This window comes from Pinus tabuliformis, chromosome 7 (assembly GCF_031772625.1).
Source record: "Pinus tabuliformis cultivar Carrire ecotype Pingquan chromosome 7, CPIR1, whole genome shotgun sequence".
NCBI classification, from domain to species: Eukaryota; Viridiplantae; Streptophyta; class Pinopsida; order Pinales; family Pinaceae; genus Pinus; species Pinus tabuliformis.
In genome coordinates, this window is record NC_142293.1 from 1,187,704,465 (window position 1) to 1,187,731,916 (window position 27,452).

Below are 27,452 nucleotides of genomic sequence, written 5' to 3' on the forward strand. Positions count from 1 at the left end.
GCATAAGCATAACTTATACCAAAAGATCTTATATTTCAAGGCCTGCAATTCAATAGAGAACTCCAATTTAGATACAATGTGTCAGGAGCTCGAATTTTTAAAAATATCATCTTACAGTTGTTGCAATGAATGAAAAAAGGGAAAATCAGAATAAACCCCAAACCTTGTGGAGGTCTGACAAAGAAATACACGGAATGGAAGTCTTGGTTTCAGAGTTCTGGTCTCTACCCAGGAAACATCAAAACATAAATATAAAGAACAGTATGAAAGTTATGGTCTCCCTCAACAACATGCACGAATGATTTTACACTAATATATGTCTGAAGCAATTGAAAAGAAGCATTTAAACTTTCGATTCTATTCCATTGCCAATCAGAACAAAAATGTGAACCTTGACAAGTTATGGGGTAGCTCACTTTTTTATACTACTGTTACTTATCCTCCAAAAGCCACTCTATTCAAATGCCTTAGAAAACTACAATAAACTCTGTATCAACTATTAGTATATTACACTTACAGGCATTTTCACTTTTGGCTTCATTGTTGTTACCTGGCTAAATAGAAACAAGACTTTCATCTCATGAGTGCATGTAATATTCCTACTAGGAATTAACAGTGATAATCAAAACAAAACACCATATGCATAAAAAAAATTCAACACGCAATTGGACACCCAGAAATTTGCCAAAAATTGTGCCAAGCTGATCCATTTTATTAATATATCAAGGAGAGTACAAAGATATATGGAGTACGTGCACCAGAGCTTGCAAAAGCAGGCTAGACAAGTCCCAGGTGATAAAATGTGTTTCCCAGATGATAGGAAGTGCTACTCCTTCAACCCTTGCGCTGACCCAGAAATTCTGCTACTGCTGGATGGAAAGGAACTGGAGTTTGACCCCTCTCTCCTCACCAAACCTAGAAAGACCCAGCAAGGGTTTGGCCTCGTTCCGACCTCCTAGAAATACCCCCAAATAGTGTGAGTTACTTCTCCAGCTGGGTATTCACACCCCTGTGAGTCTGCTGCTCAAATGACCCCCAAAAAGCTGAGAAATCCCTCCAATAATTCTCCTTATGACCCCTAGCAAAATTCAGCCTCAAACTCCCTATCAAGCCTCCCACAACAAGAGCACTCCTCAAGTAACTGCATAGGCCCAGTCAACCTCCTCTGCGGATGCCCAGAAAGAAGAAATTCAGCCTAAAGTATGGCCACCAAACCAGCCCACAAAACCACTTCAAAAATTCTACCAAATGCCCTGAAGTTGTCTCTCCACAAGAATGCGTGGTCCCTTTCTGTGCCTAGTTTGCTCCAAAGATAACTCGATAACCCTATGATATCTCCTAGAATAGCTCCTCTAGTGTAGCAATGGCTCCCCTAGGGTGTGTAATGTTCCTATGTAGGAAAATGAGTGATATTTAAACAAACAAACAGTGCAGCAGCATACAATTAAAAACATGTATAATACATCCATAAAACACTCTAAATCTGGAACTGCTGAGCCATATATTATAAAATCTGAGAGCATAGGTACAATATAAATGAGATGGTGCACCTGAGATTGTCTCAAGGACAAGCTTGACAAAACCTAGGTGATGGGTTGAGCTGAAGGCTGCCCAGTTGCTACACCTCTCTGCACTACGTTGTCTCAGTAAAACTATTGACCTGCTAAACTTCGACCTGCTAGAATGTGCCCAAAAACCGCCTAGAAAACTATATCATTTCAGCCTCAGACTCCTTGGACAAAACCCAAAAAAACCTAGAAGGGAATTTCTCTGGTTTTGATTTTGGATTTTCGGCCTCCTTGGAGCCTCTCACCAGCTACTGCTACCAATTTCGACTTGCAGGAAACAACCTGCAAATCCCTCTAAAAACACCCCTAGAATGCTGGGTTCACATGTGCTAACTGACTCCTTGCTCCCCGGATGATTCTTGGCCCGGATGGCTGCTCTCCCAAGCACCACGAGTTTGCTGCCAGAGGCCTCTGCGCAATCCCTCTGCCCAAAAAATCGTACTGTTGTAACACCTGTTGAGCTGGCTGCAAAACTCAGTGAAAATGTCCTCCACCAACAACCTTTCCAGCTCCCAGAACTCCCAGCAAGCTATGGACCTCCTGGCTAGCTCAATCTCCTCCTGCGTGTTTCTGACTGCCTAGAAAATACGCAGTCTCCTCCTCTGCGTGGCTGGATGAAGTGAATGACTATGCTGGAACCTCTGAAATCTCTATGGAATAGACTCCCTAGGGCGGGCACGGATGGTGCCCCGAAGTGGAGGTTGAATCTCCCGCTTGGAAGATTCGTGGCTAAACAACTGGTAGACTCACTAAGCAACAGAGCATACAAGAATGAGTTTGTTTTTAAAATGATCAAGATGCTACAAAATGAGAGTTCCTTCCTCTTTCATCACCTTGGGCCCCCTTATGTTGATTTGGGCTAGCATCGGATGTGCTCTAGCCATGAAAATTGGTGGAGAGGCTAAAGCACATGAGATCTCTAAGACCCATAAATGGTTTGGACAAATTATACCTGGTTTGGGAGATATTAAAATAATTAATATTTTTAATGGAGTTCCTAAGTCTAAACTTAGGAAAAATAAAATATTAATGGGTATTAATATAAAACTGGGTTAGAAGCAGTGTTCCACTAATCGCGATTATATCGTAAAATCGCGAGTTTTTGAAATCGGTGATATTATCGGCCGATAAATACATATATAATCGTGAAAAAATAAATAAATAAATAATTTAGTTTTTTTCCTTTTTTTATGAGGAGGTGACACAACCTACCCAAGCTACCCCTGTCACCAGTAGAGGACGTGGTCTACCTCCTGTAGCTCCTAGTTCTTTAGCTTCTAGAGCACAACAGAGTCCACTGCCAACCCCACCGACATTTACATCTAGAGGGGCAAAGGAAATCAGTAGTACTAGACTTCAGTTATTTGGTTCATTTCATTGTATATGACATCATACTCATGATATGAGATACATTATTATATTTTTTGTTGATATTTTGAGGCTGAGTTGGGAGTCATGAGTCAGGACTTACTATTCAGGACATGATTCATTGTTATGTGTGATGTGGCACTAGAAATGATATTAAACATCTTATATATTAGTTCTTTTATCATATTTATGTGTCAATGTATTTATTTTATGTTGTAGATGCTTTAGATATTTAAAAAATTGAAAAAAAAATGAATATTTTTGTATGTTACGATTTTTTTCCCGATTTTTACCGATTTTTTCCCCGCGCCGATTTAATCCTGATAACATTTAATGCAACATTGGTTAGAACGTTCCAAAAGTCATGGATCAAGCCAAATTTAATCTTAGCTGTTTATTAGAGATTTAATCTCGGCCATTGAAGGACCAACAGGAAAAATATATGAGGAGACTTGAGGATGAGTTGGAGAATACACCAGAGTGATCAGTCATTCATTTTGCTAGAGTGAAGTTGCTAAGCAAAAGTGAATTAGTGATCAGCAACGAGGGGCAGTGAGTATTGGGCAGAGAGGCAGAGACAAAACTGAGAGACCAACACAGAAGCAGGGAGAGCAAGAGCTGCAGCCAGTGCAGGGCACGCAGAGCCCAGCAAAGACAACGCAGAGGCCAGAGGGACTGCGTCATCCACGTAGAGGCTGCTAGCGAGGGGCAGTGAGTATTGGGCAGAGAGGCAAAGACAAAACTGAGAGACCAACACAAAAGCAGGGAGAGCAAGAGCTGCAGCCAGTGCAGGGCACGCAGAGCCCAGCAGAGACAACACAGAGACCAGAGGGACTGCGTCATCCACGTAGAGGCTGCTAGAGTGACGCAAAGGGTCCCAAAGGATGCGTAATGCCTTAAAGGGCTGACAAAGAGGGTCGCAGAGGCCAGAAGGGCCAGCATTGAGCTTTAGTTATGCCGAAGAGGGTTTCGTGGACATGTTTTCTGAATACCTATTTCCAAATATAGATGTATTGTTGCCGTGTATTTTTCTTTGTCAGGTGAGCCGGTTAGGCACCCAGTTGTACTCAGAAAGACTGCATAATAATATAACCCTCTGAATAGTTGCACCGATTTTTCCCGCATTGGGTTTTTCCAGGGACATTTGTCCAAAAATAACAGTGTCACTTATGTGCTTGTTTTCTTTCAGTTGATGATCTGTAGATGTTGTGACTGTATTGTATTTATTTCGGTTTTTAAAATGTTTTAAATAACTTGTTCAGAATTTACAAATAGAAGCAATGTTGCTTGGGAGCGGGAGCGGGAGCAAAAACGGGAGCGAGAGCGACCATTTTTAGAAGCTCCCGGTTTGGGAGCGAATCCGGGAGCGATTTTTAAAAAATATATATATATTTTTTATATTTTTTAATTTTTCATACATATATGTCAACAAAAACATGTATAATGATGAATTAGACATAAAAAACATAAAAAAGACATAGATTGATCATTGAACCATATCACATCAATCATCTAGAAATTATAATCGTCATCAACCATGTCCACAAGTTAGTAAAATACATATTACAACTGCAACATATTGAGTCTTGTGAATCATGATTCATCAAATTCAATCTTAAAGTTTCAACCTCAAGATTTCAAAATTGAAAATTCAATAACATTTATCATCATTGATCACCAAAGTTGTACTTGTAAGCTAAGTAACTAAGTTTAACCATTACAAGAAGTAATATCTTAGATATTTCTAAGTCCTAACTTCTAACTGTTAACACGATATGAAATGTTATAAATTTATAAAATGAAACATGAATAATGAAATGAAATGAAACAACTTTAGTCTTTCACGAAGCATCATATTCATAATTCACAATCATTACCAATGAGTTATAATTTCCAAGGCCCAACTTCAAACTTCAAATTTTCATTGTCACTGTGATATATTGTTTACAAAAAATATCATTATGATATGAAAGAGTCAAGAGTCAAGGACTCAAAACTCAACAGTTATGAAAACTAAAGTCTAATAGAAACTAAAAAAGACAAGTAAATTGTAAATCTACATGTGGCCCTTGCCACGAGAGTCTCCAGGAGTATGAGCAAGTCGTGGTGGTCTTCTAGGAGTCTCCCGCATAGACTGACGACCAAAACTAGAACCTCCACGTGAGGGTGTAGATGGAGGTGGCGACAGCAAAGGAACAAGACTCGGACCTCGAGCACTGCTACTGGATGGTGGAGGTGGAGGTGGCATGGCTGCTGCAGCTGCTTCATCTTCATCCCTTACAAGTTCCTCTTCCAGTTCTTCAAGATATACAATGCCATCCTCCAAATTGTCATCCTCTGGGTGATTGTCCCAAATTTTATATGTGGGATCCTCATAAGCCCGATCACAGTAATGACTCAACAACCTCAAGTTGTAGTGCACATAAACCAAGCTTTCTGCTAGGTTTTCATTGAGTCTGTTTCTTTTCACATTATGTATGTAGTTGTAGGTGCTTCAACACCTCTCTGCAGAAGAAGTATTTACAACCTGTGAAAGAACCTTTTTTGCCAATTTTGGCAAAAGTCCCTGGCCGCCATTTGTTTCCCACCATGTGAGAGTATCAAATCTATCTCTGTCGTCCATTGCATGGAAGTTACCATACAAACCAGTGCCACTGAAGTATCTGCCTATTTCAAGGCGCACAGGTGCACATTCCTCCCTGTCAGGTGCCAACTTTTCTAATGCTTCCAAATGTCCTCTAGTTACCTTTGCATCTAAATGGGGTTTGGTCCTAACCCCACCCCCTGGTGCAGGTTGCCCCAACCAAGATGTAGAGTAGTCTTTTGGCGTAAGGATATACACCAAGCAATGTAGTGGAAGATTAAGTCTATTCCACCTTTCACACACACAATCATGAATCAGATTGTACAAGTCGGGATCTCTGTTATGAACAATATCTTTTATTTCCCCCAACATGGTATCATCTACTCATACACCTCGCCAATCACTGGTTTGTCTGTATCTGCAAACCGAATCATGTGATAAATGGGCTTGGTGAAATCCAATACTTGCCTCACACTTGTCCAAAACTGACCATCAAAAGCAGCCTCCTCCACTAGTTCAAAACCTCGCCTGTCAGCTGCATTTGTAGCCCTTTCCTTTAATACCTGCCAATGTGGACTTGATACCATGCTAGCCAATGACTCTCTTACCTTCAAAAGGCGCCTGAAGGTGAGGTAATAGCTACCAAATTTGGTCTTCGCAATCTTCAACAACACCAATCTCGAGTGACTGTGGAAAAGGCCATGGGTATTGGTATGATTTGTAATAAATTTTATTATTTGTTTGCCTTTCTTGTACAAATCACCAATCCATTGGTATTGTGCATTTTTGTTTTTGACAACATCATGCATCAAAACGTTCAATGTGTGAACCAAACATGCAGACCAAAATATGTTGGGGTATTTATCCTCAATAATTGCTCCCGCTGCCTTACAATTAGGAGCATTATCAGTGATGACTTGGATGACATTGTATGGCCCAATACGATCAATTGTTTCAAGTAATGCTTCTGCAATGTTGATGGCGGTCCTGAACTTGTCTGAGTAATCATGTGCAGTTAGAAAGATGGGACCACTAACAGACATAGAAAGAACACTTATCAATGGCTTGCCTTTTACATTTTTCCATCCATCAGATACAATGGGCACCCCATGGTCAGTCCAAGAACTTGTCATTCTATTCAAAGAATGTGATATTTTTGCTTTTTCATGATCAAGGCCAACGGTTCTTGCCTTGTCATACCCAGGGCTCTTGTATCCTTTAGGGGCATAATTTATGGCAGAAACCATTTCGTGCCAATAAGGTGAGCGAAGAACATTGAATGGTATCCCACATGCATAGAGAAACCTGTAAACCTTTGAGTCCACATCATTCCTACACCCCTCATCAAGGAAATCTGATATGGTTCTACGCCTTAAAGATGATGACCCTGTGCCTCCATATCCACTGACTTGGGAGGATGCTGAAGGAGTTCTTTGTGATTGTGAGCTTGGTTCAAAGAAACCCCTTGATTTTTTTGATTTGTATTGGGCTTCCTCCTCTTCCCTTATGTATTTGACTCTATCCGCTGCTGACACCGCTGGACAAGTTTTGATTCCTATTTTTTTGTCTCCATCCTGTTGACCTCTACTGGTCAACTACCCATGCAGTGCATCCCGTTTTTCTTGACAGAAAGAAGCAGCACCTGATCAGCATGTCCGTGCCATCCTGCCATCATCAGCAGCTTGATCATTTTTGTTGTAAACCCAGTCTGCATGTATAAGTTGTAAATAATCTAAGCAGATCAGAGTCATGTATGTAAAGTTGCCTAGGTGGACCTAACTTTCTAATGATGATCTGCGTCCCGGGAGGTTTTTCGTCTCACCGATCTACGATCGGCAGAGTTTTCCTTCAAACCTGACCCCAAAGCCGGGATGGATTTCGTCATCAGAACTTTAGGAGAGTCTTATATGTTAATCTGCTAGATTATAGTTGTGTCGCAGAACTGGGTGTTCTATGAGGGTCTGTATTAAGTGGGTTCATCCCTTTGAGATGTAAATTGTAAAAATCATGATGAAATGTGTCTTGAGGGTTGAAAATGTTGTAAATCCCCTCATGAGTCCTAAGTCCTAGGTCCTAGGTGATGATCCAAACGGCTTAGTTTGATGATCCATCTTAAAATAAATTAAAAAAAATTAAAAAAATGAATAAAAATAATAAAATTAAAAAATAAATAAAAAATTAAAAAAATAATAAAAAATTAAAAAAAACATAAAGCAAAAACCCTAAGCAATAAAATAATAATATTTTTGTGAATGCATGCAAAAATAGCTTTTAAATAAAATCGACGGATGAGATTAAGGGGTGCCTTAACCCTCATCGACGGTCGAGATCGCTTCAACATGGATCACCCAAAACTAGCCGTTGGGATCATTTCCTTTATATAGGGTCTTAGGGGGTCATTTTAGGGGGGATCTGATCTGTGAGTCTGTACTGAAAAAGCTCTCTTGTAATCTGATTTTCTGATTAATAAAAAGACTTTGGGGTTCAAAACTGGCTGGTGTTACTCTCCGGAATTGCTGTGAGATGATTGTTTTTTCTGCATATTTCAGTTTTCAGCAGTTAATAATAGCTGGTTTTCAGAGTATTGTGAGTACAGGTATCTTGCTCACGTGCTAGGGTTTGAATGTTGTAGGGTTTCTGGAATAATGGCAGGTATCTCCATTATTCCTTGAAATCTAGCAGCATTTCTTGCCCTCTTTACTGATGTTTGCTTGAGGTGTGCAGGAGATCTTTAGGTAAAAGGTACAGGTGGGCGTTCGGGGAAGTTCTCTGCTGAACCAGCCAACTCCCGCAAGCACTTTCTGTGCAGAGCCCAGCTGATTGTTCCCTGGGTTAATCATTCAAAGTTTCTTTTCTGTTTTACACTGAGAGATTTTCTTTCTGTTCACAGTGAAGTTCAAAAATTTCTGATATATTGAAAACATTACTGCAATTATTGTCAAATCTGGCATTTCAGGGGCCAAAAATCTGTACTTTAATCAGCTGTTTTAGGGTTTCAATTTTTTTTTTGGATCTAGGGCTTCAAATTTTTTTTTACAGTTTTAATTAGGGTTTTCAAAATTTTTCTTATGTACAGGTTTCTTTATGGTTTTGTTTCCTTGTAATTGCAGGTATAGGGTTTTTCTTCAAGGGTTTACCAAATACAAATTTGTGAGAAGCTTCACTGTTTTCTGGGCAGTCGGCTTGCCTGTTCACGCATATTATTACCCTGTGCTCGCTGCTCTTCAATGCAGTCTCATTTCTATTTACCTCAGCGGCCTGCCATTGTCCCACACGCATCCGAAAGCAAAATCGTTTCCCTTCATCTGCAAATTTTAAATAGCGGCATAAAATAATTTCTGAATCGAAAGCCAGCGAAACAGCGGTGATCTCAAAACCCATTTCAAGTTCTGACAGTCGAAGCGTGCTCTCGAGATTTCATTCTACGTGGTTGGGATTTCCATTTGGTTCGCCGTCAGAGTTCTGGAAAGGTTACGCAGAAAGCCCTTTGTTTGTGTCCTGCGTGGAGGTATCCAAAACATCAACAGTGGGAGCTCCAGCCTCCAAGACAACGAGAGAAAGATTGTGTTCAGCACAGGCAACAGTTGCAAACCCCGCGTGAGCCTGTCTTTCTAAACGTTGTTGCAGAAGCACAAAATCCATCCAAGAGATCGCGTGTACCCCTTCTGGCCGTCGAAAAACCCTCGGGATTTCCTTTGGTTCGCCGTCACATTTCTGGTGAGATCACGCTGGGTAAAAACGTAAAACGTTCTTCGGATTTTGCTGAGAAATATTGCGTGGAAGCTCCAGGTAAGAAAACCAGCTTCGATTCGATCCTTAATTACTGCGATTTGTCTCGCGTCCTCATCATCGGGGCAGGTGATATCCTGAAATTGTTTTCCTATTCCTCTAACATTTGCGTGGGCATCAAACCATATTCGCGCCGGCAGCAGGTAACTCGTTTTTTTTTGGGCAATACGTTTTGCACTTTAGGGTTAGGATCTTAATTAAAATTTCGATTTAGTTTCGTTTTCTTTAAAGTCCTTTGTATAAATTCGAAATTGATTTCCTTGTGCATTTTTTTTGGGTTTAGGATATACGCAGATTTAAAATTCGATTTTGTTTCATTTAGTTTTATTTAGTTTAGACTTTCATAAAATTTTCATTATAATGTTATTTCGTTTAGACGTTAGATGATATGTTAATAAGTTTTCAATAGAATAGATTTAGATTTAATTTTTTTATTTATTTTTTTTATAGTTTTGTGTTATATTTAAAATAGATTTTAATTTTAGATTGTAAATTAACATAGATTTTAATTTATTTTTAGTTTAGGTTTTGTTTTATTTAGATTTTAATTTAGTCTTTTAAATTTTGCTTTTAAATATGAAAAATAAAAAATATATTTTTAGGTTTATTTTTAAATGTTAGAATAGATTTTTTTTTAGATTTTAATTTTCATTTTTGATTTAAAAAAAAAAAAAAAAAAAAAAAATTGAAAAAATATAAAAAAATCTTTGTGGAAAAATATTTTTGCCAGATTTCAGTTGCTTTCATGCTATATCTTTATTGCTGAGATCTAAGGTTTTCAAGCCGAGATGCGAAATTGATATCTGGTTGATGGTTTATGATTCTCGTGGTGATTTAAAGCATTCATCTTTTCAAATTTTTAGCTGCTGGATATCGTTTTTGTCATTCTAAGAGCATTGTGTTTTAGCTGATGATAGATGGTTGCTGTTCATGGTCCATGTTTCTATATCATTTAAAAAGTAATCATTCAAACATTAACTCCACAAGGCACTGGTCTATTAAATCTCTAAATCCATCTAGTGCTTATCATATCGTGTATCGTGTCTCCCACCCAACTGTTTGGTAGTTGGTCTTCATTATCTCGCAGGGTCTACCCCCCTTAGCCGCGGGAGACAGGCTTAAACGGAGGGATCGGGGATCAGAGTGACAGCCCCCGGTCCGAGCGTTGTCGTGCCAATCTGCGCGACAACATTTTTTGGCGCCGTTGCCGGGGATAGAGTTTTTCTGTCCTTGGTGTTTCATCATCTTTTCATCATTCATCGTTCATCTGTCTATCATTCGTTTGAGTCGGCAACGCCAACATTTTTGGCGCCGTTGCCGGGGACACTTTGTTCTCGGTGTTTCAAACGACAATCATTCATCTTCTCATCTCTCAGTTGAGCTGGCAGAGTCAATATTTTGGCATCTTTTCATCATATATCAGCAGCGCCTCTTGGGTTTGTTCCCTGTTTGGGTGGCGACTCCATTTTCTTATTATTCCCAGACAAGAAGCCTCCCGCATAGCTGTTTGTTGATTACTTCTTGGATCTTAGAATCAGTTTTATTGTTCAAGTGGCGACTCCACTTCTTTCATCTTTTGATTTTCTTGAGCAAAGAGCTAGTTCTATCATCCATCTGATCCCTATCATGGATTATTCATTTAAACCATGTCGTTTTACTCACCGTCTCCATGATCTTCCGGAGGAGGCCATTCCTGAATTACCTATTTTTTCAGATGGTGATCCAATCGTTGCTAATAGGCATCTAGACTTGTTTATTCGCATCATGATCATATATTGCAGATCCCCTCAGTTTAGTCATGGTGATATCAAAATGCGTCTATTTGTCCTTTCTTTAAAAGATGATGCTTTGAATTGGTTTAACAATTTTCCTAAGGATTCTTTTACTTCTTTAAATGACATTGTAAGTGCTTTTGAAGATAGATATGGTTATCCAAACAGCTTGCCTTCTGCCCCTAAAATTGTGCAACAGAATAAAAATAATTTGATAAGAGGTCCAGCTGAAAGATCCCAAGACGATTCATCATGTCAGAATGTGTCATCCACCGGAAATATTGCAGTTCATGATAGTGAAAAATCAGGGACAAATAATAGTGAAAAGGAAGAACAAAAGCAAATTATACAAGATCTAATGATGCTGGTAAGAAACATGGAAAGCAATCAAGCTAGTCTTATCAATGATGTTAAAACTTTAAGCACCCACCTGGAAAAACGTAATAGGGAGTTGGAGGTCACACAAAATCAGCATGCTAAGGAAATTGAGGCCATGAAAATTAGATATGAAACAGAAATTAGAAGCATGCAAAGCAAGATGTCAATCTTAGAGGAAAATATGGTGACTATGAAAGCTGATCATGATAGGGAAATTGACTCTATGACATTCAATCATAACAATCAGTTGGCTGACATGCAAGCGAATCATAAAGAAGAAATAAATTTCATGCAACATTGCTTGATGGACATAGAGGAAAAGAATAATAAAGTAATAAAACACATGCAAGAACACCATGCCATGCAAATCAGCGCTATAAGGGATGAATGCTCTAGTCAGATGGATGCCATTAGAATACAAGTTCAAAAGATTCAACAATGGTCAGATGATAAGAGAAACCAGGAGCCTTCTCATTTGCCGCAACAAGTTCCATCTTACTATGAGGAGGTCATTAGGTGGATAATTGAAGGTGATCCAGATAAGCCTAAAAACGATAAAAATCAGATGCAAGACACAAAAGGACTTAACATGCATATCTTACACACTTCATCTGATAGTTTCGAAACAGAAAGTTCCAGATCATCAGTAATTCATCCTGCCAGAAAGAAGAAGCGCAAGAGGAAGAAGATTAGACGAAGATTTGATGCATCAGATGGCCGTGAGCAGCTTGATTTTCGGACAGGAAGGAGTCCTACCATATGCAAAATTGGACATGGCACATCCGACAAGCAGCCGACAGATTTGCCTGAAAGCAGGCAAATGCTCAGTATGCACTATATTGAACACATCTGATGCCGTGAGGCATTTTTTGTATTGTATTTCTAACTCTACTCCTTGTCTTTTCAGCATTTCATTTCTGTTTTAGGAATAGATTTACTTTTCATGCTATTAGATAGTTAATAAATGAAGAGCTTTTATCTTTCCTGTGCTTAATGTATATGCTGATTTTTTGGGATGGACGCTACTTATTTTTGTGTTGTATGGATGCAGATTCTGGATTCTCACATTCCTGCAAGCAGCAACATGTCCCCAAGTAGAGCCAGATGTTGACCTCTACTGGTCAACTACCCATGCAGTGCATCCCGTTTTTCTTGACAGAAAGAAGCAGCACCTGATCAGCATGTCCGTGCCATCCTGCCATCATCAGCAGCTTGATCATTTTTGTTGTAAACCCAGTCTGCATGTATAAGTTGTAAATAATCTAAGCAGATCAGAGTCATGTATGTAAAGTTTCCTAGGTGGACCTAACTTTCTAATGATGATCTGCGTCCCGGGAGGTTTTTCGTCTCACCGATCTACGATCGGCAGAGTTTTCCTTCAAACCTGACCCCAAAGCCGGGATGGATTTCGTCATCAGAACTTTAGGAGAGTCTTATATGTTAATCTGCTAGATTATAGTTGTGTCGCAGAACTGGGTGTTCTATGAGGGTCTGTATTAAGTGGGTTCATCCCTTTAAGATGTAAATTGTAAAAATCATGATGAAATGTGTCTTGAGGGTTGAAAATGTTGTAAATCCCCTCATGAGTCCTAAGTCCTAGGTCCTAGGTGATGATCCAAACGGCTTAGTTTGATGATCCATCTTAAAATAAATTAAAAAAAATTAAAAAAATGAATAAAAATAATAAAATTAAAAAATAAATAAAAAATTAAAAAAATAATAAAAAATTAAAAAAATAATAAAGCAAAAACCCTAAGCAATAAAATAATAATATTTTTGTGAATGCATGCAAAAATAGCTTTTAAATAAAATCGACGGATGAGATTAAGGGGTGCCTTAACCCTCATCGACGGTCGAGATCGCTTCAACATGGATCACCCAAAACTAGCCGTTGGGATCATTTCCTTTATATAGGGTCTTAGGGGGTCATTTTAGGGGGGATCTGATCTGTGAATCTGTACTGAGGAAGCTCTCTTGTAATTTGATTTTCTGATTAATAAAAAGACTTTGGGGTTCAAAACTGGCTGGTGTTACTCTCCGGAATTGCTGTGAGATGATTGTTTTTTTTGCATATTTCAGTTTTCAGCAGTTAATAATAGCTGGTTTTCAGAGTATTGTGAGTACAGGTATCTTGCTCACGTGCTAGGGTTTGAATGTTGTAGGGTTTCTGGAATAATGGCAGGTATCTCCATTATTCCTTGAAATCTAGCAGCATTTCTTGCCCTCTTTACTGATGTTTGCTTGAGGTGTGCAGGAGATCTTTAGGTAAAAGGTACAGGTGGGCGTTCGGGGAAGTTCTCTACTGAACCAGCCAACTCCCGCAAGCACTTTTTGTGCAGAGCCCAGCTGATTGTTCCCTGGGTTAATCATTCAAAGTTTCTTTTCTGTTTTACACTGAGAGATTTTCTTTCTGTTCACAGTGAAGTTCAAAAATTTCTGATATATTGGAAACATTACTGCAATTATTGTCAAATCTGGCATTTCAGGGGCCAAAAATCTGTACTTTAATCCGCTGTTTTAGGGTTTCAAATTTTTTTTTTGGATCTAGGGCTTCAAATTTTTTTTTACAGTTTTAATTAGGGTTTTCAAAATTTTTCTTATGTACAGGTTTCTTTATGGTTTTGTTTCCTTGTAATTGCAGGTATAGGGTTTTTCTTCAAGGGTTTACCAAATACAAATTTGTGAGAAGCTTCACTGTTTTCTGGGCAGTTGGCTTGCCTGTTCACGCATATTATTACCCTGTGCTCGCTGCTCTTCAATGCAGTCTCATTTCTATTTACCTCAGCGGCCTGCCATTGTCCCACACGCATCCGAAAGCAAAATCGTTTCCCTTCATCTGCAAATTTTAAATAGCGGCATAAAATAATTTTTGAATCGAAAGCCAGCGAAACAGCGGTGATCTCAAAACCCATTTCAAGTTCTGACAGTCGAAGCGTGCTCTCGATATTTCATTCTACGTGGTCGGGATTTCCATTTGGTTCGCCGTCAGAGTTCTGGAAAGGTTACGCAGAAAGCCCTTTGTTTGTGTCCTGCGTGGAGGTATCCAAAACATCAACAGTGGGAGCTCCAGCCTCCAAGACAACGAGAGAAAGATTGTGTTCAGCACAGGCAACAGTTGCAAACCCCGCGTGAGCTTGTCTTTCTAAACGTTGTTGCAGAAGCACAAAATCCGTCCAAGAGATCGCGTGTACCCCTTCTGGCCGTCGAAAAACCCTCGGGATTTCCTTTGGTTCGCCGTCACATTTCTGGTGAGATCACGCTGGGTAAAAACGTAAAACGTTCTTCGGATTTTGCTGAGAAATATTGCGTGGAAGCTCCAGGTAAGAAAACCATCTTCGATTCGATCCTTAATTACTGCGATTTGTCTTGCGTCCTCATCATCGGGGCAGGTGATATCCTGAAATTGTTTTCCTATTCCTCTAACATTTGCGTGGGCATCAAACCATATTCGCGCCGGCAGCAGGTAACTCGTTTTTTTTTGGGCAATACGTTTTGCACTTTAGGGTTAGGATCTTAATTAAAATTTCGATTTAGTTTCGTTTTCTTTAAAGTCCTTTGTATAAATTCGAAATTGATTTCCTTGTGCATTTTTTTTGGGTTTAGGATATACGCAGATTTAAAATTCGATTTTGTTTCATTTAGTTTTATTTAGTTTAGACTTTCATAAAATTTTCATTATAATGTTATTTCGTTTAGACGTTAGATGATATGTTAATAAGTTTTCAATAGATTAGATTTAGATTTAATTTTTTTATTTTTTTTTTTTATAGTTTTGTGTTATATTTAAAATAGATTTTAATTTTAGATTGTAAATTAACATAGATTTTAATTTATTTTTAGTTTAGGTTTTGTTTTATTTAGATTTTAATTTAGTCTTTTAAATTTTGCTTTTAAATATGAAAAATAAAAAATATATTTTTAGGTTTATTTTTAAATGTTAGAATAGATTTTTTTTTTAGATTTTAATTTTCATTTTTGATTTAAAAAAAAAAAAAAAAAAAATTAAAATAAAAAAAAAAAAAAAATTAAAAAATAAAAAAATATAAAAAAATTGAAAAAATATAAAAAAATCTTTGTGGAAAAATATTTTTGCCAGATTTCAGTTGCTTTCATGCTATATCTTTATTGCTGAGATCTAAGGTTTTCAAGCCGAGATGCGAAATTGATATCTGGTTGATGGTTTATGATTCTCGTGGTGATTTAAAGCATTCATCTTTTCAAATTTTTAGCTGCTGGATATCGTTTTTGTCATTCTAAGAGCATTGTGTTTTAGCTGATGATAGATGGTTGCTGTTCATGGTCCATGTTTCTATATCATTTAAAAAGTAATCATTTAAACATTAACTCCACAAGGCACTGGTCTATTAAATCTCTAAATCCATCTAGTGCTTATCATATCGTGTATCGTGTCTCCCACCCAACTGTTTGGCAGTTGGTCTTCATTATCTCGCAGGGTCTACCCCCCTTAGCCGCGGGAGACAGGCTTAAACGGAGGGATCGGGGATCAGAGTGACAACCCCCGGTCCGAGCGTTGTCGTGCCAATCTGCGCGACAACACATCCCATGGCCTTTTCCCGCAGAGGTGTCTTCTAGCACGGGTTTATGAACCTGTGTAATCATTGTTGCAATGGGGGCAATGAAATTTCGTGGTTCTACCCCCTCTCCCTGTTTCAGCCCTATTAACATATTTCCACAATGGGGTTTGGTCTTGTTTAGTTTTTTGAGTGTCATGTTCACCCTCCTCCAGCTCCTCCTCACCAGGGTTTTCATCAATTCGACTTTCTCCAGCTTCTTCATCCCCCTCTTCAGTTTGGCCCCTCCGTTTCCTACTCTCCAGCACCATAATAACCATAAAAGGGACCAAGAAGAGGAAAACGCCAAGAAATATAGCGAGGTCCATGGTGTTTGATGTTTGTATGGTTTTGAATCTGCAAATTAATTTAATTTATTGGGATTAATTAATTTAATTTATTAATTTAATTTAAATTCATGATTTTAAAACTAAATAAACTAAATTAAATTAACTAAATTACTACCTAACTAAATTAAACTAACTAAACTAACTAAATTACTAAGTTACTTACCTCTTTGCAGGCTTGCTCCTCGCTTCTCCTTGCTCCTTTGCTCTTGCTCTCCAAGAAACTCAACTCAATGAAGTAATAATGAATTTTTTTTAGGCCCATTGGGCTTTTAAAACAAAAAAAAAAATTGGGTCCACGGAATTTTTTTCCGCTAGATTGCTTCCGGCGCCACCCGAAACGCTCCCGGAGCGATTTTTTAATGTTCTGGAGCGATAAGGAGTGATCGCTCCCCGATCGCTCCCGGGCTTAAAATTTCGCTTCGGGAGCGACGGAGCGATCGCTCCCTACAGTGATCCCGAAAATGGCAGGGAATGGAAATTTTTTTTCGGGAGCGCGCTCTGGAGCCGCTCCCGCCTAGAGTGCGATTCGGGAGTGGGTTCGGGGGGGGGGGGGGGGGGGCGCTCCCCTGCAACTCTGTGTAAAAGAAATAAACCAGCAGAATACAGATTAATTTTCTAACGGATAGACTTAGAAAATTCAACATGGTATTAGAGTGTGGTTGCAAATCACAGGAGAGTTGAAGGCATCAACTAAGAAAATCATTTGCAGCAGAATCAGCTGTCCCGAGTGACAGTAGCTGATCCTTGCAGAAGCGCCAGAAGAAGGGTTGACGCAGAGGGACTATGTCATCAGTCTGGGCCAGAGAGAGGCCAACGCAGAGGCTGAAGAGGGCAGAGAGAGGCTCACACAGAGGCCAGGAGGGCTGACACAGTGGGTTGAGGGAGTTGTTTTGCTGGTGTCGGGATTGCGCAGAGCCAAGACATTCAATCCTTCAGTTGTTGGGGCAAAGGTAGTTGTGGGTAATTTGCAAGAGCGAAGCTGGTGGGGTACTGTGGTCAAAACAATACCTAACAGTGCAAGACCAAGGTAGAAGAAGCTGTTGCCGAGGTGGATTTCTAGCCAAGGAATCCAGATCAAAGTTGTAGCTGCACAGACGATTGGAGAGGGGCAACTTGACAGTTGGTAGAAGGACTTCCAGGAGGGAAATCAGGACTCAAAGGGAGTCCAGAAGAGAACTTCCAAACGAGAAGTAAAGAGACTCGGAGGAGTCGAACCGAGAACTTCCAGACGGGAAGTAGAGAGACTTAGCAGGAGTCGAACTGAGAACTTCCAGGCGAGAAGTAGAGCGACTTAGCAGGAGTTGAACCGAGAGCTTCCAGGAAGAAGTAGAGAGACTCGGAGGAGTCGACAAAAGAGCAGTGAGATGATTGTGAATGGGCAAAGAGATCAGGACAGGCTGAACGGAGCGTCCAACTTTGTGGTTTGGAAGGCCAGAATCTTTTCCATTCTAGACAGACATCGTATCAAGGGCTTCGCCTTAAGAGTGATGGCTATCCTAGTTGACTCGGTAGCTAATGAAAGGTACGAGAAGGGCAATGGCAAGGCAAAGTGCACCATCCTTGATGGGGTCAAGGATCATGTGGTCCCACATATTGCCGAAAAGGAAACGGTAAAGGAGATGTGGGACACTTTGAAGGCATTGTACCTGCATACTTCCATGCAGAGGAAGATGCTCTTGGAGAATCAGCTAAGGTCATACCAGATGCAGAAGGGAAAGCAGATAGATGTCTTCTTCGGTCGGTTGAAAGAGATCCGTGACCAACTGACTTCCATAAGGGCCACGCCGATCAGGAGTTGATGGTAAGGACCGCACTTTTAATGCAGTCTCCAAGGATTGGGAGACATTTGTCCAGAGCATATTGGGCAAGACGAGTCTTTCGAATTGGGAAGAACTGTGAACGGCTCTTCATCAAGAAGAAATCAAACGGTTGACCAAGGCAGGGAGTAGTAGCAAAGGGGTCAAGATCAAAGAGGAAGAGAAAGAGGATGTGGCTCTAGCATCTACGGAAAAGCAGGAGAAGAGGAAGAAGAAGGACCTCTCAAAGGTCAAGTTCTTCCATTGTGAGGAACTAAGGTCAAGTTCTTACATTGTGAGGAACTAGATCACTATGCGAACCAGTGTCCGAGAAAGAAGAGTAAGGGAGAGGCTTCTGACTTGAAGGCAACGCCAGCGAGGGCAGAGAAAGAAGTCGAGGAGGATGATGATTGTGCCACGAGTGCTCATGTGCCACTTGAGAAGAAGTGGGGAGACATCGAGCTATAGTTAGGAGGACTACAGGCGATGAGGGGCAAGATCCTTGAGGTACCCACCTCTTGGATTATACCTTGCTGTGGGAGCCCCAAAGAGGACTAGTAGGATTGGCGGATGTAGGTAGAGATGGATGGGGATGAAGCGACAGAGAGTGCTATAGTGCAGGAGTCCCCGGGCAATGCGAGGTTAGCAAGTTGGAACAGTGCGAGAGGCACAAGAGTGTTGTACCAATGTAGGATGGCATAGAGAGGTGTGCAATAGTGCGAGATGTCGGGAGTTGTTGCAGCAGCGTAGAGGTCAGTAGAGGGAGCACTTGTTAGTGGAAGAGAGAGCTTCAACATCGGGAGTGTCTCTAGCCTGACAGGGATGTCAGAAGTTGGGTGGACCAGTTACTTACTTCTCAGTAACTGAGTTGCAGTGCAGTAGCAATATGTAGTAGCACGATGCAGCATGACGAGAGGGGATGCAGTGTTGGGAGGATGGACCAACAGCAGCACGGATGCACAGGGAGTTGTCGTACGGATGCAGCAGTGGCAGTGGCAGGCCCATGGGCAACAGTGCAAGATGCAGCAGTGTAGAGGATATTGGGCGGGGAGGCCTAGCATCAGCACAGGGACTGGTGCCGTATAATCAGTGTGATACTCAGTGAGGAGCATTACTAGAGCACAGTCCTCGCTAAGAGGGAGTGTTGATTTGGGATAGCATCCGATGTGCTCTAGCTATGAAAATTGGTGGAGAGGCTAAAGCACATGAGATCTCCAAGTCCTATAAATGGTTTGGACATATTGTACCAGGTTTGGGAGATATTAAAATAATTAATATTTTTAATGGAGTTCCTAAGTCTAAACTTAGGAAAAATAAAATATTAATGGGTATTAATATAAAACTAGGTTAGAAGGTTCCAAAAATCATGGATAAAGCCAAATCGAATCTTAGTCGTTGATTAGAGATTTAATCTCGGTCATTGAAGGACCAACAAGAAAAGTATAAGAGGAGGCTTGAGGGTGAGTTGGAGAATACACCAAAGTGATCAGTCATTCATTTTGCTAGAGTGGGGTTGCTAAGCAAAAGTGAATTAGTGATCAGCAGCAAGGGGCAGTGAGTACTGGGCAAAGAGGCAGAGACAATACTGAGAAACCAGTGCAGAAGCAGGGAGAGCGAGAGGTGCAACCAGTTTAGGGCATGCAGCGCCAAGCAGAGACAAAGCAGAGGCCAAAGGGATTGCATCATCCACACAGAGGTTGCTAGAGTGACACAGAGGGTCCCAGAGGCAGTGCAGTGCCTTAGAGGGCTGACACAGAGGGTACTAGGGCTGATGCAGGTCAGCAGGAGGCTGGCGTAGAGGTTAGAAGGGCCAGTGCTGAGCTTCAGTTGTGCTGGAGAGGGTTTCGTGGGACAAGTTTTCTGAATACCTGTTTCCGAATATAGAGGTTTTTTTGCCGTGTATTTTTCTCTGTCGAGTGAGCCGGTTAGGCACCCAGTTGTACTAAAAAAGACTACATAATAATATTACCCTCTGAATAGTTGCACCAGCTTTCCTGCATTGGGTTTTTGTGGGGACATTTGTCCAAAAATAACGTTGTCACCTGTGTGCTTGTTTTCTTTCAGTTGATGATCTGTAGATGTTGTGACTGTATTATGTTTATTTCCGTATTTAAAATGTTTTAAATAACTTGTTCAAAAATTACAATTAGAAGAAATAAACCAGTAGAATAAAGATTAATTTTCTAACAGATAGACTTAGAAAATTCACCACCTTAGCCTTGTGTGGGCCCCTCCTTCCACTAATTTGATTCCCTCCAAGCTCATGTAAAGGCCAAGTTCGAATTATTCATGTGGGTGGTCCCCACATTCCACTAGCTACCATAAATGAAGTCGAATTCCCTATAGTTCCTTAGTTTTGCGTGTGGGGTCCTCCTCTTAAGCCAAAAAAGATGCCAAAATTGTGTAGCTGCACCCCGTGACTAATACAATTGAGAAGGGACATGATGGTCCTCCCCTCCCAAATATTGCTTGCCCTCAAGCAACCTCAAAGCTGGGTGCTCCAATATGTGCTCACATTCCCAGGTGGCATCCTCGTCCGGCAAGTTCTTCCAGCATACCAAGAACTCCCTAATGGTCCTGCTCCTCAGTTCCCTCTCCTTGCTTTCCAAAATGGCTTCTGGTTCCAACACCAAATGGCCCTCATCATCCAACGGGGGTAGATCAGTCTCTGTCGTCACCTGTTGTCCCAACACCTTCTTCAGGCATGAGACATGAAATACATTATGGATTCTACTCCCTGGAGGCAACTCTAGTTCATAAGCCACCTCCCCAACCCACCTAGTAACTTGGTAAGGCCCATAGAAGCATGGTTGTAGCTTCTTGACCCCCTTATGTTTCAGTGTAGACTATCTGTAAGCCTGCAATCAGAGGTATACTAAGTCCCCCTCCTCAAAGTGCCTCTCTATCCTGTGTCGATCTGCATACAATGTTTTGGGCTATCACTAAATTATCCTTGAGAGCCTTGAGGATATCTCGGCTCTCTTGGACCCAGTATTTGGCCTTTGGGGCTTGGTTGTCTCCAAAAACAATATCAGCAAAAGTTAGCACATCATCTCCATAGAGGGCAAGGAAAGGAGTCATATCGATAGACATGTGGTGTGTGGTGTTGTAGCAAAACTCGCCCAAGTGCAACCACCTAATCCACATCCTCCGCTGACCTGTCACATAGTTCCTCAGGTACCCCTCCAACCACTGGTTGACCCTCTCTGTCTAACCGTCCGAGGGTGATAACTGATGCTAGGAGTGAGCTCTGTCGCAACCAACCTGAAGAGTTCCTGCCAAAAGACACCATGAATCTACTGTCTCCTATCGCTCATAATGTTCTTGGGGAGCCCATGTAGCTTGAAGACCTCCCGAAAGAACAACTCAACAACCTGTGCAGCCGTGTATCTAGTGGGGATGGCAAAGAAGTGGGCAAATTTGGTCAAACTGTCGACCACTACATATATGTAATCCTTCGACTGTACTACGGAAATCCACCAAAATACTTTCCCATTTCCCCTCTGGAATGGGAAGCAGCTATAGTAGCCCTGCAGGGTGAGTCAGCTCCCCCTTGTTCTGCTGGCAGGCCTCACACTCCCGTATGTGCTGCAGCATGTCCTCCTTGAGGCCCTTCCACGTAAACCTCTCCCGAATAGCCTTGCAAGTCTTCCAAAACCCCTGGTGTCCAGACAATGGTGAATCGTGAGTCGCCTGGAGCACCCGCTCCCTCAACTGCGAGTTGGGCACCAAGTAAATACGCCCCTTATAATAGATGACCTCATCAATCACACAATAACGCTCATTTTCATGTGTCCCCTCTACCCCTCGCAGACCCTCCTATCCTTGGAGTACTCCACCAACAATTGAGCCTTCCAATCTTGGCAGATGCTCATGAGAGATAACCCAATTGGTCTCCTGGATAGAGCATCGGCCACCACATTGTGCTTGCCCCGCACATACTCAATGTCAAAATCATAGGCTTGCATCTTGCTGACCCATCGCTGATGCTTGTCATTGAGGCCCGCTGCCCCATGAAATGTCGAAGATTGTTGTGATCAGTCTTCACTCGAAATCGGTTGTCCACCAAGTACTGGCGAAACTTGGCCAATGCATGCATAATGGCCAACATCTCCTTGTCATGTATGGAATATGACAGCTCATGCGGTAGGAGTTTCCGACTCTCGAAAGATATGGGATGCCCCTCCTGTGACAATACGGCTCCAACTCCTACCCTAGATGCATCACACTCAACCGTGAATGGCCGGGAAAAGTCTGGGAGTGATAGAATAGGGCAACTGCTCATCACCTCCTTGAGGTGATCGAAAGCGGCCTATGCTCCATTAGTCCATGTGAAGGCCCCTTTCTTGGCCAAGTCGATCAAGGGTGTTGCAAGCTGTGAGAACCCTTTGACAAACTTCCTGTAGTAAGTGAAAATACCCGAGAAGCCTCTCAGCGTAGTAACATCTCAGGGTACTGGCCAATCCCGAATGGCCTGAATCTTCTCCTCGTGAACCTTCACCCCATCTACTCCAATGATATGTCGAGATAAAGCATCTCCGTAAATCCAAGCTCGCACTTGGAGGGCTTCGCATAAAGTTGTTGCTCCTCCAGAGTGCGCAACACCTCCTCCAAGTGTTGGAGGTGCTCCTCCCATGTCCAGCTATAGATCAGGATGTCATCGAAGAACACTAGCACGTACCCTGAACACAGATCAATCTTAGAGAAGTACTTTGCTCCTCTAAGCTCATCCATCAACTTATCAATGCAGGGAATAGGGTACCAGTTCTTATGTGTCTTCCAGTTAAGGGCTCGGTGGTCGATACACATCCGGAGGGTTCCATCCTTCTTCTTCACCAGCACTACAGAAGAAGTGAAAGGAATGAAACTTGGCATGATATGGCCCAACGCCAACAACTCCTGGATGGCCTTCTCTATCTCGTCCTTATAGTGTTTGGGGTGCCTGTAAGGAGTAGTGATGATTGTCTATATACTCGGCTCCAGCTCAATGGTCTGCTCAAACCCTCTATCTGGTGGCTGCCCAGTGAAATGTCCTCGAACACTACCGCATACCTATCCAGTAAAGCTTGTACGTCTGCTGGTGGTGGTTGTGCCTATCTCCTAACCTCTGAGATCCTCAACTCGACTGCCCATGCAATGTCCCCATGCCAGGGATCTGCCTCCATCTTGTGGGCTGAAACTATCTGAGGCAGATAAGACTGCATGCCTCTCAAGACCACCAGTTTGCTATCTAGCCCCATGAACTCCATCTCAGGTTTCCTCCAATCTGTTGTTACTCGCCCAAGGGAATATAGCCACTGGACACCCATCACCACGTTGGTCTCTGGCACATTGACCACAAAGAAGTGGTATGTCATCGAGTAGTTTACCATAACTATTATCAAGGAGGGCATTTATTTGGTACAATGGATGGTACAACCACCTGGTACTAGGGCTGAGAACCCCTCGAACTCTGTTGTGGTGAGGCCCCTCCTCTAGACCAGCTGTGCATCTACAAAATTGCGGGTAGCCCCACTGTCCACCAGCATCGACACCCTCTGTTCCTGTACTGTACCTCTGATCCTGAGTGTCAAAAGCTTAGGAATCCCGTATAAAGAAGAAAGGACTCATCTCGATGAGGCAAGAGATGCCCCTCCCTATGGAGGTGGTGGTGGTGGCCCTTTGTCTGCTGGACTTTCTCCATCTGTCTCACCACAATCCTGCTCCACCTTGTCCTCCTGGTCACTGTAAAAAAAAACCTCAATGTAATGCTATGTCACATGGTTCGAATTCGAATTCGAGTTCAACAATGATTAAGTTCGATTCGAATTCGAATTTTCTGATCAGGTTCGAATGAGGTTCGGCATTAGGTTCGACTATACATATTTTTCAATATATATATATATATATATATATGACAAAATAATAGAAAATTCAAAATCGATCCATAAACACATGAATACAAATTCTTATTAGTGAACATACATGAATAATGTAATCATTCTAACATCTAGTTAAATGTAAACATACACAATAGTAGTTTGCAAAATAAAATGACATAATTTTCAGTCTTCAAAATTTAAATGAATGTCAAATACTAGTAATCTTTTAAAAAATCACATAATCAAAACATGATCAAAATTTAAACATACACATTACAATACAACTATATTAAGAACTCATTGTAGGACATCTTCAAATTTCAAAATTTTAAATATCATCAAAGTCATCAACACATGGAATTCCATCATTTGGCTCATCTAGTGAGTCACCATCAATGCTAATATAATAAGGAAGTCATAAGGACCATTGCCAAGTAGTTATAATCCATAAAATTGTTCTAGGAAATTCAAAAAACATAGATAATCTATACTTATGGCCTACTAGTATGATCAAAAAGCTCTCAATCATCATGTGCAGATGGCATAATAAAGGCACTAGAATGGTGATCATCAAAGTCATCAATAGATGGAATTCCAACATTTGGCTCATCTAGTGAGTCACCATCAGTGCTAATATCAACTTCTTCTGGCTCTAGATCAACATCAAACCATCGTTGGGAGGAAATAGATGCATCTTTGGCCACACTACTCAAGGCCAACTTCAAATTACTGCGAACATAAACAAGGTCTTCCAACCTTGTAGACAATAATTTGTTTCTTTTCTTGGACTGCATATGGTTAAAGCTACACCAGTTCCTTTCACAAGCAAAGGCACTTGATCCTGGCTCAAAATACAAATTGCAAAATGTTGCAATTCAGGAGTCTCTGATCCATAAAACTGCCACCATCTCCCTGGAGGAATATTGGGTCTATCTTGTACTGCACTAGACCTTGCAAATATTCCCTCTTCCAACCTGTATGCTCGGAGTTGCTCTCTAATTCTCCTACATTCTTCTAGATTAGGGACCAACCGTTCAGATGCATCATAAAGGCCATTTATGACTTCTGCATCATTTGTTCTTTCTATCCCAAAGTGTCTAGGATCCAAATAACAAGCCGCTACATGTAAAGGACTATGCAACATCTTCCATCTTTCATCAATCATCTCCCATATTGCAATGTACTCATTTTCCTCATTATTAAAAGATTTTGCAATGGCTTCTTTAGCACGATCCATGCCCTCATAAACAAAACCCATGGAAGGGGTATCACTATCAACCATGCGAAGCATATCAACAATTGGTTCACATACTTTTAAGACTTTTTGAGCATAGTCCCAAAAATCATTCCCTAAAATCACCTGTTCCAACTCCTTTCCTTTAGCTTCCTTTGAAAGATGAGACTTTTCCCACTCATTGTTGCAAAAAACACCTCTTATACTCCCTTTTTCTTCAACTAGCATTTTGATAGTAATATAATATGTGGCAAACCTGGTGTCACAAAGCTTGAGCAACTCTCTAGATGCATTATTCCTGTACAATCTCAATGTGATTTGATGGTTAAATACTATGTTGCACGGGAACCGTTCCTGAGAGCTGGGAAACCTGTTCTGGTGGTTCCCACGCTCCTTGGAACTTTGGAGCTGCACAGGAACGTTCTGTTTTCTGTGGGAACGGTAAAAGAAACTTTGGACGGTTTCCGGAACTGGTCAGACTTCAATTTGCAACGCTCCAGCGTTCCCATGTGGAAATTGGAATTGGCAGCGGTCTTTTAGCTATGACAGCTAGTTTCGAACCAAACATTCTTGTATGGTTTCGGTGGAAACTGCCAGTGTGATATGAAAATTGGCTACTTGAATTCACTAATTTAGTAATTTAGTAATTTTCACTTTGAATTCACCCACGAAATTGCAGAATTTAGTAATTGAATTCACCCATGAAATTGTATAGTGGATTACGAACAATATGGTAAGTCAAAAATACTGTAAACCCCAAAGAAAAGGACCTGGGCAAAGAAAGACGCACTTGTTACACACTGTATGATCAGAGAGGGAAATACGAAAAGGACCTGGGCAGAGAAAGACGCACTTGCTGTTACACACTGTATGATCAGAGAGGGAAATATGCACTCGTTATTAATAGACGATGCACTATTTGTCTTTGGCGGGAATGTTTTTGGCGCCAAAAAAACCCTTCAATTTTTCCATAAATGCTGGTTGCTACACCTCTTTTCACTGAGAGCTTTAGTTGTTGTCTGGCATTGAAAGCGGAGAACTAAGTGTGTTGAGAGCGGAGAGCTGAGTGTGTTGAGAGTTGGAGCGCTGCAATTCAGCAATAAACTACTTGTTTCATTCTCATAAGTTCAGGTAAAAAAACAAATCAAGCATATTTTATTTTTGTATTTGTATATATTCGAGTTGTTTGGGAATGTAGCATTTTAAAAATTTAGGCGTAGAGCTCATGGCTTAAACATTTACATGTACGGTCAAACATTTTACTCAAATATGTTCATAGATACAAAGCAATGATTAATTCAAAAGAAAATAATAAGACATGGCTTCAAACTTAAAATTGGTATCTACACTACACTAGTAAAAAAGTGCCTTTAAATATGTTATGGATCACCAAATTTTTTAAAGAAATATCTGCAAATTCTTTTTCTTACCTCTGTAACTTATATTAATGCAATATGAATATTAATATGATGAGTTCTTTGATTTTCACTATGTTTGTTAAATTCAAAAGTGTCTCTTGAATCATTTACATTTTCAAATTTTCATTTTTGAATTTGATATTAATATAATGAATTAAAATTTTAAATTGATTTTAATATTTGAATTATTGTGATTATTATATATATATATATATATATATATATTTTTTTATTATATAATATTACCGCTCCCAATTAGCCGTTTCGTGGAAAATTTGGGGAAACCTCTAGCCGTTCCAGACACCCATACCCAAGTTCCCAACGCTCTCAAGTTCCAGAAATTCGTGCAACATAGGTTAAATATGAAGTGAGAAATTTGTTTCCCCCTCTGAATTGTCTCGTTAATCCATGGAAACTTTGCCAAGTCATGTAATAAGTCAAGACAATGAGCAGCACAAGGTGTCCAATATATTTTTTTGTATTTATCCATGATCATTTTTCCTGCTCCAACACAATTTGAAGCACTATTAGTTATAACCTAGACCACATTTTCTTCTCCAACCTCAAGAATAGCTTCCTCTAAAATCTTGAAAATAAATTCAAAGGTCTTCTTATTCCGTGATGCATCAACAACTTTCAAAAAAATTACCCCTTTAGGGCAATAAACCAACACATTAATAAGAGGTCTATGATTCATATCTGACAAACCATCTGATAAAAGTGTGCACCCTGTTTCCTTCCAAGAGTCTTTGATCTTCTGCAA

The 27,452-nt window shown here is 40.6% G+C and overlaps 1 protein-coding gene across 1 annotated transcript in view; it reads right to left on the minus strand.

Annotated features, from left to right (window-relative positions):
• The window catches only part of LOC149251691 (AP-5 complex subunit zeta-1), a 515,410-nt gene that overhangs the window by 85,832 nt on the left and 402,126 nt on the right, over positions 1-27,452 (minus strand). The window lies entirely within an intron of this gene.